We start from the raw sequence: 16,290 nt of genomic DNA, 5'->3' as shown, positions 1-16,290 counted from the left end.
AGCCCCCAGGAATGCTGGTGTCCTGAGCTTCCCAGAAGGCATCTGTTAAGGAGGAGAGGAGGGGAAGAGAGACAGCCCAGTCTCAGGTCCCACCTCTGACCAGTACTGGCTGCATGCACTGGGGTAAGCATTGAGGGGACCCAGCCCGGTACAGACACCTGGATCATTTCCAGAGGTTGAGTTTATTTTACATCTTCTCTGACCCCAAGGAAACTCTCTAAGTTCCTTGGCAGGGATGGGGTGGGGGGGAGCCACAAGTGAGGGGGGATGGGAGCGTCTGCTCTCAGGAGAGTGTCCCCTCTGCAGCCAGGTTCAGGGAGGAGGGAGTCTTCCACAATGTGGGCAAGGAACACCTTGAAATCTGTCACTCTCCAAAGATGCGTTGGCAGAGAAGAATAAGGAGTGGGAACAGAAGGAGGCACATTTCATTGAGATGAAGTAATTTTTAAAGACAGTGATTAGACTCTGGCCGGAGCAGGGGAGCAGGTGGCCTCTGAGGCAGTGCCTGGTCTCTCCTATTAGCAGCTGATTTCACGAGAGACCAGACCTCCTGGCTGTGGAAGGGGTTTCAGTTCCCCACCACTTCTGCCACTAAGAAAACCCCCGTATTTTCATCCACAAAACTCTGATGACCCACCCCACTCCCACCAACCTCTGTTAAAAATGGAACCACAAAAATTCACCGTGATGCATGTGTGTGCGCAGATATGTGTTGCAGAGGTGTGCGTGCAGATCTGTGTGTATGTAGATGTGTACAGAGAGCAGAAGATGATGTGTACTCCCAGAGCCTTCACCTCCCTTAACAACAAAACCACCTCCGCACTCTGGTTTCTAAATGGCCTTGTAAGGAGGGCTGGGGTAGAGCCTGCTCTGGAGGCCAGTCAGCTGTGAAGTTCAGAATTTATAATTCAAGAGACAAAAACCACTTTCAGTCATCCTGCGAAATAAAAGGAAGAAAAATGAAGGAATATTTAACTGTGGAGATTTCCATCTCAAAGAGCTGGGTGCCTTCATTCTCCTCGAACCACATCTAGAAGGTTCTCATCCTCAGAGCTTGGGGTTGGACCAGGTGGGCAGGTTCCTGGGAGAATTCTCCAGGGTGGCTCTGCTCAAGGGGGCTTGCCCGGAATGTAGATGCAAATGAACTGAGGAAAGCTGAGCCTGGTGCTGGAGAGGATGGGGTAGTGGTTAGAGCAGCCACCAGAGTCAGGGACCTGGGGCTCCCATCCTGCCCCTGGTACATCCTGGCTCCACAGCCAAGGGGAAGGCTGAGCCTTTCCATCTCTAAAATGGAGACAGTAAGACTTGTACCCTTTCCTCTTTGAGGGGCAGCTAGATGGCACAATGGATAAAGTACCAGCTCTGGATTCAGGAGGACCTGAGTTCAATTCTGGCCTCAGACACTTGACACTTCCTAGCTGTGTGACCCTGGGCAAGTCACTTAACCCCAACTGCCCCACAAAACAAACAAACAGACAGACAAACAAACCAAAAAAACACCTTTCCTCTTTGAAGGGTAGCCCCTCACTCCCCTTACAAGAGTGTAACTTCACAAGTCTCCAGGCTCATGCAAGAAAACCAAGACAATCACAAGATTTGCCAGTGAGCAACGTCTTGCCCCAGAGCCCCCCCCCCCCCCAGGCCATCTCAGTCCATGCCTCTGGTGTCTGTCTCTGATGAATTGCTAGATTCGTTCTTCCTGTTGAGGTCCTTGTGTCTCTTTCCAAATGGCATTTAGCCCAAGAGAGAAGGCCCAAGTGTCCTCTTCTCCTGCCCAGAGACAGCTCTGGTTGAGCTTGCCCACATGTCCCACTCACTGGACATGCTCTCTTTCTCACAAAGGTTGACAGCTTCCCTCCCCCATTCTTGTGTTCTGCTCAGATGCAGTTTGGCCAGCTTGGAGAACTTGTCAAGCCTTTCTGAGCACTCAGATTGTGGAGTGAAGGAGCCAAGGATGATGGCACCAACATGGTGAACCTCAGTACTGGTAGAGTACTGGAGGGGGAAGCATGGGGCGGGCAGAAGTCAGTACCACTCAAGTGGAGATGTCTGGCAGAGGTTTGGTCACAGAAGACCCAAATTCAGGAGAGTAGGCCTGGCTATATGGAGCTGCATAGAAATTATCATTGATAACTGGGCCAGCAAGGGAAGAGTATATAGAAAGAAGAGGGGCCAGGGAAGAACCTTGGGATGCCCTCCATTTGGGTCTGTCAAGGATTTCTGAAAGAGCAGCATCACAGGGACCATAGGAGAGAGAGTATCTGGGAGGAGGGTGGGGCCAATGCCAAGAGGATAAGAACAGGAGGACTGAGAGTGGGCAAGTAAAACACCATCATTTCTGTAGCTGCTGGTCAGAAAGCCAACTGGCTCATGAGGGGGGCTGAGGAAAGAGGGTAGCTTGGGCACATCCCATCCCCTTGGCCTCTGCTGCCTTGATGACAGGGACAAATGGCAGCTGGGAAATGGGATGAGAGGCCCTGGCTGGAGGAGCTGCCTGAACAATCTTGCCTTCTGATGACAGAATTGAAATCCTGCGCATGCCCTCAGGAGCAGCAGGGCCTCTCGGAGCAAAGAGTGAGAGGCTGGGAAGCTGTTTCTCTGGTGTTAAACACCTCTTCATTTCTGTCTGTGCTAAGGCTGTCTCGTCCACATTAGCTCACGAATTAAAGACCCATCAGCTAGTCTTCCCTGATCATGGTGGGCGAGCCATTCAGGTTCTATCTCTCCTTCCACTAGGACCTGCCAATTGTTTTTTTTTATTGTGGCTACTCTATTTTATAAATTAACTGCTATTTATATATTAATTGCTATTGTACCCATTTTGGCAGTAAGCATTTATTTTTTTTAATTTAATAAACATTTTTATTTATAGTTTTAGGTTCTAAATTTTACCCCTCCTTACCCCCTCCCCACCTTCCTCTCTGAGATGGAAAGCAATCAGATATGGGTTATACATGTGTGATTATCATGTTTGTCATTTTGTACAAGAAAACTTGATTAAAAGAAAAAAATTTAAGAAAGTGAAAAATAGCTTGCTTCAGTCTGTTCCATCAATATCAGTTCTTTCTTTGGAGGGGGATCATATGTTTTATCAATAGTCCTTTGGGATTGTCTTGGATTTTTGTATTGTTGAGAATAGTCAAGTGATTCACAGTTCTTCATCAGACAATATTGCTGTCACTGTGCACAATGTTCTCTTGGTTCTGCTCACTTCACTGTACATCAGTTCATACAAGTCTTTCCAGGCCTTTCTGAAATCATCCTGCTTGCCATTTCTTATAGCACATCACCATCATATACCACAGCTTGTTTAGCCATTCCCCAATGGATGAGCATTCCTTTGATTTCCAATCTTTAGCCACCACAAAAAGAGCTCCTATAAATATTTTTGTACAAGGGGCAGCTAGATGGTACAGTGGATAGAGCACCAGCCCAGAATTCAGGAGGACCTGAGTTCAAATCTGACCTCAGACACTTAACACTTACTAGCTGTGTGACCCTGAGAAAGTCACTTAACCCCAATTGCCTCACCAAAAAAAAATTTTTTAAAAATATTTTTGTACAAATAGGTCTTTTTCTCTTTTGGGGGATGTCTTTGCAATATAAACCTAGCAGTGGTATTGCTGGATCAAAGAATATGCACAGTTCTATAGCCCTTTGGGCATAGTTCCAAATTGCTTTCCAGAATGGTTGGCGTCCTGGGATGGTGCTTTGTCTACTGTGTCACCTAGTTGTCCCATGATGACATCTTTAGGGTAAACTTGAGGAGAGGATTGAAATGGGAGAGGGGGAAGGGGAGAGGTAGAATGGGGTGAAATCTCATTTGAAAGAAACAGGAAAGGGCTTATGGAGTGGGGGAAGAGATAGGGGAGGAGTGGGGCAGTGAATGAGCATTACACTCATCAGAATTGGCTCAAAGACCTCACTCTCATCAGAGTTGGCTCAAGGAGGGCATAACATACACACTAAATTGGTTGGAGTAATCTAACCCTGCAGGAAAGTAGGAGAGGAAGGGGATAAGGAGGGAGGGGTGAAAGAAGGGAGGGCAAAGTGGGGGAGGGGCAGTCAGAAGCAAAACACTTTTAAGGAGGGAGAGGGTTAAATAAGATAGAGAATAGAGTAAATATCCTGGGGAGGGAATAGGATGGATGATTGATTGTAGTGATTGATGATGACAAAACATATGGCACTTACTTTGCTGGGCTATTGTGAAGAAAATTCTTTGTTAGGTATAAGGTACTAGATAAATGTTATCTATTACTGTTGTTGCAATAACCAACTTCATGGGTTTATTGTAAGGTAATCTCTATATAATCTACTATATAAATGTAATTTACTATTTAAAAATGATGAGAGGGATGCTATCAGAAAGACCTGAAGGGACTTTCATGAGCTGATCCAAAGTGAAATGTACTGTATACAAAATAACAGCAATATTGTGAGATGATCTGCTGTGAATGACTTGGTTATTTTCAGCAATGCAATGATCCAAGACAACTCTGAAGGTCTTCTGAAAAATGCAGTCCATCTACAGAGAGAAAACTGATGTCATCTGAATACAGATTGAAGCATATTTTTTGTTAGTTCCTTTATCTGAAGTTTTGTTATTTGTTTTCTTTCACAACTTGGCTAACATGGAAATGCTTTACATGACTGCTCATGTATGGCTTATATTGAATTGCTTGAGTTCTTGTTGGGGGAGGAGGAAGGGAGGAAGAGAATTTGAAACACAGAGTTTAAAAAAATTGATGTCAAAATTTGTATTTTACATGTAATTTGGGAAAATAAAATGTGGTTCTTCACCTAGCTAAACAAAAGGATCAGTCTCCATTTTCAGCTCCCTTGGGCTTGTCCCAGACAAGAGATGAACCTTCTGGAGGGTGGTGAGGAGGGGGGGGGGAGAAAGGATAAACTGAGCTCTGGGTCCCCCCAAGAAATTCATTATAATTATTCTCACACAATGCTAGGCCTTGCTCCCCACTCCAGAGGCAGAACATAGACCAACAAAGGGATGTAGGGAGAAGCGGGGAAGAGAGACTTGGGGATGTGAGGGCCCAGGTACAGAGAGCCAGCCTACCAAAGGCAGACTCTGGCCTCCCTCAGTCCACTCCTTCAAGCACAGCCTTCCTTACAGGCTCGCTAAAAGGGGCACAGGCTTAGCACAAGCCCCTCTTGTTCTTCCTTGTTCTTGAAGAGGATCAGTGACATGAAGGTGATGTTTTGACTTGGGTGTGAATTGGCTCTAAGAGAGGCAGAGCTGTGCCGAGTCACCAGCCTAGCTCTCTCCTCTGGAGTCATGTGGATACAGTAGCAAGAGAAAAGTCAGGATGACTGGTGATGGCCCAGGAGGCAGCGAGTATCCTTGGTCTTTCGAAATTAAGGTCTTTCCCAGGTCTCAGTTTGTCTGAGACAAAAAGATGGCCCAATTTACTATCACAAAAATGTGGTTTAGGAGGAGAAGGCCCTCAAAGTTTCTGGCCAGAACAGGAAAAAAAATTGCTATTTATACTCATTCTAATCCCCCAAACCCTAAACAATGAGCCACGGAGGCTTGGGCTGGGCCCATTATTTTTGTTTGTTTGCTTTTGGTTTTTTGGTGAGGCAATTGGGGTTAAGTGACTTGCCCAGGGTCACACAGCTAGTGTCAAATGTCTGAGGTCAGATTTGAACTCAGATCCTCCTGAATCCAGGGCTGGTGCTTTATCCACTGCGCCACCTAGCTGCCCCATGGGCCCATTATTGTCCAACAAAAGCAAGAGTGATTTGGCTTTTATCAAGTAGCTCCACTTGGAACACAATGGGGTCATTTTAAAGACTTTTTCAGAGCTATATTTCGAGAAATCAAGAATGAAAACTGCACATGACAAAAGTAAATTGTCCCAGCTTTTTGAAAAAAAAAGTTATGTTAAAACAATCCAGCCTCCAAGCCCCCAAATATCTCACAAAATATGGGTGACCAAAAGTTGTTGCTGTTGTTCATCCTTCATTTTTTTTTTTAGTGAGGCAATTGGGGTTAAGTGACTTGCCCAGGGTCACACAGCTAGTAAGTGTTAAGTGTCTGAGGTCAAATTTGAACTCAGGTCCTCCTGACTCCAGGGCTGGTGCTCTATCCACTGAGCCACCTAGCTGCCCCCCATCCTTCATTCTTGAAGTGGACCATGTCTTGACTTGCAGGTGAATTGGATGTGAGGCAGAGCTGACCCTAGGGGAGAGCCTTGGGGCAGGGCTGCTGTTGCTGCTGGGTCTTGATCCAGAATACCCAGGATAGGGCCATTAATATTAACCCTCCCTGATTCCCCATCTGCCATTCTGATCTAAGCCTTGTCCTGCAGGCAGGGGAAAGGTGGGAAGCAGTGTGACCAGTGGGAGGGGAGCTTGCTGGGAGCACCTTACAAACAGCACCAAGAGCGAGGGCCAGAGCCAAGGGGTGAGGGGTGAGGTCTGAACCTGTGAGAGCTGAGAGAAGCCCTGGAGTTTGGGGGATACCCTGGGGTGCCCCTGGAATGGGTTGGGTCATGCATCAGTTCCCCCAAGTAGCCTTCCTTTAGTGAGGAGTAATGTCTCTTTACTACGGCCTTCTGTAGTCATCGTGAGTAACACTTGAGCAGTAACGATGAGTAATTTTGCATCAGTAACCATGAGTAACCATTCAGCTTTCCTGCCACCTCTTCCTGATTTCTTCATCCATCACAGTCTGTCTTGACCCCATCCTTGTGGAGTGTGGCCACCATGTTCTGGGAGGGAAGAGCAGAGCCTAAATGTAGGGAGCAGCCAATGGTGGGGGACTAGGAGCCTGGCTTGGCTAGGGCACTGACCAGCTGTGCCTACCTGAGCTAACACCTCCAGTGCCTTCTGTAAGTGGAGGTCACCCCTCTCCTCCTCAGCTTGTTAGGGGAGTGCAGCAGGTGCCCAAGAACCCTAAAGACCCCAACCCCCCAAGAGCGAGGGAAAAGCAGCTCTGTCTCCCACCTCAGGCAGGACACGAGCCCAGTAGTCAGATAAGCACTACTGAGGTCTGCTAGACAGTATGCAGGATATGGATGGATGCTGCATACCCTACTGACCCCCCTTAGTCATCCAGCTCCTCACCTTGTCATTCCTTCCCTTTCTGCTCTTCCTCCAGGGGGAGTCACTAAGGGGATCTGTCCCCTGGTCATACTTGCCTCTCTCCTAATAAATTCTCTTTTTATTTTACAAGATTCGTGACAAGCCTCCAATTCTTTGGGTGAGCTAGCTCCCCCCCCATCCAGGTTGTAAGCCCCCCCCCAAACAAATTGGTGTGGCTGTGGTGAAGCTAGGGGGGGGGCTTGGCGGGGCACTGAGACTCCCTCCCAGGTGGTTGTTAATGGCTACTCTCCATCAAATTCTCTCTTCTAGGGGGAGGGCACCACCCCAAACCACAGGGAGTGGAGTGCCAGTCTCACATTTGGTGAGAGCCTTTGTTTAAGGTTCTAAGATGAATACATTCATGGTCACTTTCACATAAGAAGCAAGAACACTGAAGCCTAGGCTGGCCAGGCCCTTGTTCTGCTTTCCCAAGGAATGTTAGGGGAAGCTAGGATGGAGCATCATCTCTAGGTCCTTGAGCTCTCCCACCATGCACCAGCTTAATTCATCATGTGTAGACTGGGAAAGAAATCTGGTAGAGATGAATGGGAGGGATATTTTTCCAGACCTGACTTTCCTGAACACTTAAATAGAATAAATTTGATTCTATAAGGGCCTAAAATTCCAGCTATGATATCTAAAATCTAATGAGTGGTTGCTTTAAATTAGATGCTTTAGCACCAGTCTTTGGGTACTAAGCATTTATTAAAGCATACTAGGTATTAAAGAAAAAAATAACACATGGAGTTAAGAAAAGGCCTATCTAGCCTAGAGTTCTAGCCTGGTCGGGTTCTTCCTCAACTGCTCCGCCATGAGCCTGCTTCAACCATGAGCTCTCCTACAAACTGAGTGTGGAAGCTTTTTATAGGTCTGGAGCAAAGGTGGTCCTTACACTCTGCTTCAAGCTGATTGGTTAGGGCATCCAAATCTGTTGGTTCACTGGACTTGAAGGTGGTCTGGAGTTGAGTTCAAAGTCCTTAGCTTCTGGGAACAATACCTTCTTAAGGGCCAGCCAGGTGTAGTTACAATCTAATTAAGTTGAAGTAGGCTAATCAGCAAAGTCAATCACTCTCACTTAATTCAATCAGTTTAGAGTAATCTCCAGGTGAGCCTTTGAGTATCTACCAAATCCCATTATTTTCTCACAATTACATGATGGAAGTCATTATGGACCACATGAAGGAGTGCTGTCCTCTGCAACTGCTCACATGCCCAGATGATTGGATTGGCACAGAACAGGACTAGGAAGGACGGAGAGGGTAGGACAGGAGAGAAGAGGAGAGGAGATGAAGAGGAGGAGAGAGGAGAGGCAAGGAGGAAGCAGAGAGAGGAGGGAAGAGATGGGACAGCAAGGGAGGAAAAAGAGGGAGCAGGTGTGTGGTGGAAGCCAGGATTTTGTAGTGAGCAGCGAGAACACAGATGGGGAGCCTGGGAGCCCTCGACGTTGGTCAGGACTAGCTGAGACAACTTTACTGGCTTCGGAGCAGGGAGAATTCAGAGCTGTGGTGCCCTCGGTGGGCAAAGAGGTTGAGTAGTTTTCACACACCTGCAGTCCCCACCAGGAAAAACAGTGAATGTTTTCATCCATCTCCCCTGTTTGATGTGAAGGAGAATCACAGAGTTGTTCTAACTGTCCTGACCTGCCTAAAGTAGGGCCCTGGCTGAGGAAAAGAGAGATGAGTGGGGGTGGGGAGGTCAGCCCAGGATGAGTGGTCAGGCCCAAGGGGGAAGGCAGATGAAGGACAGTGAGAGGTTAGGGAGCCTGGAGTGGCCCCATGCTGTGAAGGACAATGAGGCCTGAGGTTTGCTGTGATGAGTTCTTACCCCCTCCCCATCCTACCCCCAATCCAGGAAAGCTTGATTTCCCCCCCATCTCCACAACTTGGGATAAGCCTGTTCACCCCAGGTTAGTTACTGCTGTGCTGCTCAGGAGTGGAAGGAGCTGAGTTCAAGTCCCAACTCTCCCTTTTCCTGCCTTTGTGACCCTTGGCAAGGTGCTTCACCTAATTTCTAAAATGAGGAAAAGCTGGGTCACTGATTAGCCTGGTAGGACAGAAGGAAATAAAAGTGCTGTTTCCCCTCTAAAAGGACCCCTGTGTGTCACTGTGTATGGTCCACTGACAAAAGGAAGGGGAATAGGAGAGGGTGGCTGTTCAAAAACACCTCCTCTCTGATGGTTACCAGTGCCTGTGAAGCCCCCAGGCCCCGGAGACTGTGTTAATAAGAACCTTTCTGGCCTAGGGCTCATGAGCCCCCACCAACATGATTGTTTTTACCTGTCATTCAGAGGACACCCAATTCAAAGCAAAGGCATTTGATGAAATAACATAGTCATGAAGAAGACAGAACTTTGATCTCCCATGCTCACAAATATAGAGAGGTACAATGAGAAAGGGGCCTGCAAAGGCACCACAATGAGGCATACATAGGAGTCCTCGTGATCACACTACCCATGTGGAGGGGGAATTCCTGAGGAGCATGATACCTTTCGTGGGGCTCATTGGCTGCTCTCTGTTTGCTGCAGCATGAGCCAGCTTGGCCCAAACACCACAGGTTCACCCTGGTGCGGCTCATCGGGACCATGATTATAAGAGAAGACAACTTTTTCTCTTGGCCCCTCACTGGACGCTTGGGCACTGAACAGGAAGCTGCTGTGCTCTCTGATCCCGAGTCTTAGTTTTTCCAGGGGAGAACAATATTGACCACTAGGGGGCTATTCTCAGAATATTTCTGAGGAGCTTGACTCTCTCTTTCTCCCTCTCTCTGTCTCTCTGTGTCTCTGTCTCCCCTCTCTCTCTGTCTCTCTGTCTCTCTGTCTCTCTCTCTCTGTCTCCCCTCTCTCTTTGTCTCTCTGTCTCCCCTCTCTCTGTGTCTCTGTTTCCCCTCTCCTTTCTCTGTCTTTGTCTGTCTCTGTCTCTCTTTTTGTCTCTATCTCTGTCTTTCTGTTTCTCTATCTTTGTCTCTGTTTCTCTGTCTGTCTGTCTCTTTCTGTCTCTGTCTCTGTCTTTCTGTTGGTCTCTCTATCTCTGTCTTTCTATCTCTCTGTCTCTGTCTCTCTCTCCCCTCCTCCATCCCTCCCCCTCTACCCCACCCCATAGTCTCAATGTGTCCAGTAGTATCTTCTATCCTTTTGGTGGTTTCCCTTTTTCCAGTCCAATCATGTCCACTGTCTGGTCTCCCAGACCAGACTCACTTGGCACAGTCTGGCAGCATCTCCTCGCTTCACAGCTCTCTCCATACATAGCTCATCCTGAAAGTATTGCTTCTGCTCACACTCTGGACAAGCCTCCTTGGCTGGGAGGATCTTGACAAGTGGCTTCTTCAGCCTCTTCCAAGACCCCAGAACTGACCAGGTCCAACCAGCCAGGGCTGTGTGATTTCATACCACATAGATCAAGTGTTGGTCCCTTGAGACTTTTCACTCATCAATTCTGCTTTTCTATGTGGCTTGGCTGTTGTTGCTGCTACTGTTGCTGCAACATTTCCTTGGTAGGTCCTTCCCAGGACTTGAACTGCAGAATTGGTCCTCGTGAAATCTACTCCCCGCCTTGTCTCCAGCTGCCCACTTCTCCATCCATGCCCACTCACCTTTCACAAGCATGAATCACTAAAAAAAAACAACAAAAAAAACCAAAAACAAACAAGGGGGCAGCTAGATGGCGCAGTGGATAGAGCACCGGCCCTGGAGTCAGGAGTACCTGAGTTCAAATCCGGCCTCAGACACTTGACACTTAACTAGCTGTGTGACCATGGGCAAGTCACTTAACCCCAATTGCCTCACTAAAAAAAAAAAAAAAAAAAAAAAGCATGAATCAGCTAACTAGTGCAATGGTCAGAGCGCTGAACCTTGACTGAAGACCTGAGTTCAAGTCCAGCCTCAGATACTTACTAGCTGTGGGCCCCTGGGCAAGTCACTTAACCTCTGCCTTCTTCAGTTGCCTCAACCATAAAATGGGGATAATAATAGCACCTATCTCCCAGGACTGTTGTGAAGATCAACCAAGATGATATTTTAAAGCCCTTATGGTATATAGTAGGTGCTTGATAAATATTTATTCCCTTCCTCCCCTTCACAGCATCTTCAGATAATCCCCTCCTCTTGCTAGAAAGTCTGGGACCTCTTTTCTATACCTTCTTCTTTGCAAGGTGGCTTAGGGACCTGCCTTTAAGTCTCCCCTCCAATTCCTCTCTGAGCAAATTTTCCAGTAGTCAACCATTTCAGGTGGTTTACAAAAAAAGCAACAAAAAATCCCCCCAAACATGGAGGATTCATAACAATGGACATTTATAAAGAGTTATGAAGCTTGAAAAATACTTTCTATACAATATTTTATGTGATTCTCATAACAGTTCTGCATGGTAAGCACTACAAGTAATATCATGAGAGAGAAGAAGAAGAAGAAGAAGAAGAAGAAGAAGAAGAAGAAGAAGAAGAAGAAGAAGAAGAAGAAGAAGAAGAAGAAGAAGAAGAAGAAGGAGGAGGAGGAGGAGGAGGAGGAGGAGGAGGAGGAGGAGGAGGAAGTGGCAGAGGAGGAGGAAGAGGAGGAGGAGGAAGAGGAAGGGGAAGGGAAAAGGGAAGGGGAAGGAGAAGAGAAAGAACAAGAGGAAGAAGAAGAGAAGGAAAGAGGAGGAGGAGAAGGAAGGAAGGAAGGAAGGAAGGAAGGAAGGAAGGAAGGAAGGAAGGAAGGAAGGAAGGAAGGAAGGAAGGAAGGAAGGAAGGAAGGAAGGAAGGAAGGAAGGAAACCAAGGCTCGGTGCATTTCTTGGCTATGTCTAAACAAGTAGCAGTTGTCAGCATGGGATTCAAACCTGGATCTGCTTCACTCCTAACATCACATTCTATCCACATCTCCCAGCAATATGTATAACATCAAGCAATCAATTGTCAGGTGTTTATTCAATACCTACTACATGCCAGGCACCATGCTAGGTACTTCAGATGCCAGTGCACTCCTTTATCGAGCAGCCCTATCTATGTGTGGCTTTGCATGCATTGCTGGGCACCAGGGTGCTATAAACTAACATTATCTAGCATCCCATTGTTTTAATTCCATCCCACTACTTAATCACCATAGCAATAAACAAAGGTAATCCAATGGCTCCTTGACATGCAACATTAACTGGTTATTTAAAGCTGTCCAATCACAGCCTGAATCCCTGCCCCCTTTTCTCCCTGAAGGATCCCTGCAGGATAAGGGCATCCCCCCAAAAAAACAATGCCTGTGAGCCCAGCTCCCAGAAGCCACCCTAGGCCCTGGGGAATGTGTTGGTCAGGAGCTCCTAAGTCCCCATGGACATGCTTACTTTTGCTTGCAGTTCAAAGAAAGTTCATTTAATAAAATAGCATAGCACTAAAAACTAAAAGCAGAATGTTCCCCCATTAACCTTGATCCCATTCTTCCACAAATACACACACAAAAACATTCTGGGAAGAATGACCATACATAGGAATCGTGTGGCTCATATGCACATGGGGAGCACATTTCTGGGACCCACTAGTGGAGGGACAATTCTTAACTCGGATTCTATAGAATGGCTGATGCCAATGTCTTCTTCTGGGCAAATCTTCACTATAAATTATTCCATTTGTTCTGACAAGTAAAAGTAAGATGAATCCAATGTCATTGGATAAAGTCCCCCTGGATTTTTTACAGAACACTTGATTCTTCTTGAACCCAGGACAAAAGTCAATAAGTATAACACTTTTATCATAGGTTCCTTCATGACATGAACCTTTGAGGGATTATCCACATCTCTGAAAATCTAGAAATTTTAGCATCTGACACTCCCACACCCAGGTTGTGGTCCCCCAACTCTCCTTACAAGCACTCAGGTTCACAAGGCTCAAAGTGTGGACAACTTTATTTTCAGATCTAGGAAAACAAACAGAACTGGTGTTATGGGCCCAGAAAAGAAACCTGCCCTGGAGCAATTCTCCCCAGAGGCCTGGGCATATCAGGCATTTCCAATCATTAGCCCTGTGTCAGCTGTTGCCTCTGTCTCTGAGTGATCTCCCCAGGATCTGTCTTCTACTGAAGCTGCTGTGCCTGCAAGCCACCACCAGGTGGTGTGGGTCCTCTTTGGCTATTCCACAGAGCTCTGCCATCTTGCACAACTCATAGCCATTGATTGGGGTTTCAGGAGAAAACTGTTTTTCCCTACTTCATTGCAATGCCCTTGCCCCACCCTTTCCCACCCCCCACACAAAATACTCCACTCCAGATGTCTCCTTACCATAGCTATGTAAACTCTTGCTTAGCCATCAGGAGCACCTGCTTTCAGCTATAGATTCCTTTGGGGACCCCATATCCACCCAGCAAGCTTTCAGAAGTTTCTCTTCAACCCCCTCTGAAGCATCTTACAACCCCAGGATCAGAGCACTGGAAGGAAGTCCTAAAGTGCTGAGTGTCTTCCCATGATACTTAATGTTGGGGAATGGGGGAGGGGCACTTCCACTTTACACATTTTCCTCCAAGAGAAACACTTTTCAGTCCCACTACATAGAAAAGGCAATGTGTCCTGGGTTCAAGTTCAGCCTCAGACACTTGACACTTACTAGCTGTGTGACCCTGGGCAGGTCACTTAACCCTCATTGTCCTTCAAAAAACAAGAAAAAAAAAGAAAAGGCAATGTGAGCATCACTAAGTTAGTCAATGATTCATACCTACTGGACAGTCACACCTCATTTTTTTATTTTCTTTTTTTTTATTTTGTTGAGGCAAATGGGGGTTAAGTGACTTGCCAAGGGTCACACAGATAGTAATGTTGTGTCTGAGGCTGGATTTGAACTCAGGTGCTCCTGACACCAGGGCCAGTACTCTATCCACTGTGCCACCTAACTGCCCCTACACCTCATTTTTTGTGCCTGGTAGAAAAGTTATAGCTCAGAGCAGAGTCTCTCGAGTGTCCTCGACCCCTTGCTGCCCTTGGGACTACCAAAGAGAATATGTGTGTCTGTACCAGGGCTTGACAGCTTTGGGAAGTGCTTTAACGCTGCTTCATTTGCCCTCTCTCTCCATCATTTCTTTGACCCATGGTATCCTTCCTTTGATTTGTCCTTTGGTGCTAGTCACTGAGTAGGAAATTGTGTACCTTTATGGCTTGTGAGAGAGCACTTTTAAAACTGGAACTTTGAAGTGCAAATGTACCTAGTTTTCCTTTCCCTTTTTAAGAGTTTGAATCAGTTAAGCTCCAATACTCATTTTTAAAAAAATTGTCCTATATACTCTTGCCCACAGATCCTGGCAGATGCTCTTATTCAAGATACCAGTGGCTCACGTTTTCCTGACCAAGAAGGAGAAGGAAAGGGGAAATGACCAATGTGGAATGTTTGGCTAAGACTGAAGTTTGGGGCTTACACAGCTCAGCTTTAATCCCGGGGGCTTCTTCATCATCACACTCTGGTTCATGCCCGCACCCAGGGTTTTCCTGGAGAACATGAGAATTTAGTTCATGACTAGATCCTCTCAGATCCCAATTCAAAGATTCAGGATAAAATCATATTAAATGTAGTGCAGGCTTTATTTACCTCCCCCAAATCCCACAAAGTACTACAAAGTCCACAAGCACCCAAAACAATTCTCTTCTCTGGTGAGTTTTAGTCTCCAAGTGACCAAGACAGTATCTAGAGCTTCTAGGCTGATTCTAGATGAAATCTCCCCCACCTTCCCTTCACTCCTATGCACTCACACTACTCCCAATTTGAGAAGAACTTGGTGTCACTAGAGAGAGTAGTAGCCTATTCCCCATCTCTCCAGAGATCTGTGTAATCTCTGAGTCTCATAGTACAACCATAGGGGAAGGATCCACTCCCACCCCTCATAAGCAAAAAATCGGAGCTGCTAGAAAGTGAAGGAAGCTGTGCTCTTGGGAGCCCACATTCTGGGGGTCCTGTAAAGACCCTGGGAAGGAAGGGGCTTTCCTACAACAAAGCCATTTCTGTTCAGGGCCACATAAAAGGAGAGGTCCAGCAGGTGGCGCCTCAGTGTGCCTCTGTCCATGGTGCTGCTCCGGCTCCAACTTGCCGGATTTCAGAGGCCTGGCCCAGGAGTTCCTGATTCCAGGTGTTTCTGGTTCCATTGCTGCTTTAGCTGGCTTGCATCCCTTCAGTTCTCGGGTTAGTGGAGGAGCTCCTCCCTGCTCCCTTGCTGCCATCCCTCTGGGGAAGTGTGCGTGTCTGTGTGCGTGCATGCATGCATGTGTGTACACGCTCATGCACACCATTTCCCTCTCTCTGCCTCTGTCTTCCTCTTCAGCTTCTGTCTCTCTGCTCTTGATTGCAAAAGCCAAGTCCAAGTGTTAATCACTAAATTGTCCTCCATGTATTTTCTCATTGATAAATCATTGTGAACTGAAGTTTGGGATGTGCAAAGAGCTCTGGAATCCAAGGACTTGGGTTCAAATCCTGACTCTGATACTTATTCCCTATGTGACCTTGGGCATGAAGTCCCTTCTGCCCTAAGTCTGGGGATAGGGAAAGGAATTCACACCCCTCAAAAATTACATGCATCTTTTACAAAAATGTATTCTTGGGGCAGCTAGGTGGCGCAGTGGATAGAGCACCGGCCCTGGAGTCAGGAGTACCTGAGTTCAAATCCGGCCTCAGACACTTAACACTTACTAGCTGTGTGACCCTGGGCAAGTCGCTTAACCCCAATTGCCTCACTAAAAAAAAAATGTATTCTCCTGGGGCAGCTAGGTGGTGCAGTAGATAGAGCACTGGCCCTGGAGTCAGGAGGCCCTGAGTTCAAATCCGGCCTCAGAAGCTTGACACTTACTAGCTGTGTGACCCTGAGCAAGTCACTTAACCCCAACTGCCTCACCAAAAAAAGGGGGGGGCAGCTAGGTGGTTCAGTGGATAAAGCACCAGCCCTGGATTCAGGAGGACCTGAGTTCAAATCTGGCCTCAGATACTTGACACTTAACCATCTGTGTGACCTTGGGCAAGTCACTTAACCCTCATTGCCCTGCCAAAAAACCACTGAAGAATAAAATAAAATTAAAAATGTATTCTCCTTCCCTTCTATTGAACTCTCCAATCAAACAATTACCCCCCCCCCAATAAATGTCTATAGTTTGTCAAGCAAATTCTCATACTGACCATGTTAAAAGGTGTGTCTTATCCTGGATTTTTAAGCTCATCACCTTCCTAGTATTAAGTGGGCAGCGTGATTCATTTTCAAAG

Source organism: Dromiciops gliroides, chromosome 5 (genome assembly GCF_019393635.1).
Source record: "Dromiciops gliroides isolate mDroGli1 chromosome 5, mDroGli1.pri, whole genome shotgun sequence".
NCBI classification, from domain to species: Eukaryota; Metazoa; Chordata; class Mammalia; order Microbiotheria; family Microbiotheriidae; genus Dromiciops; species Dromiciops gliroides.
This window is presented reverse-complemented; position numbering follows the sequence as displayed.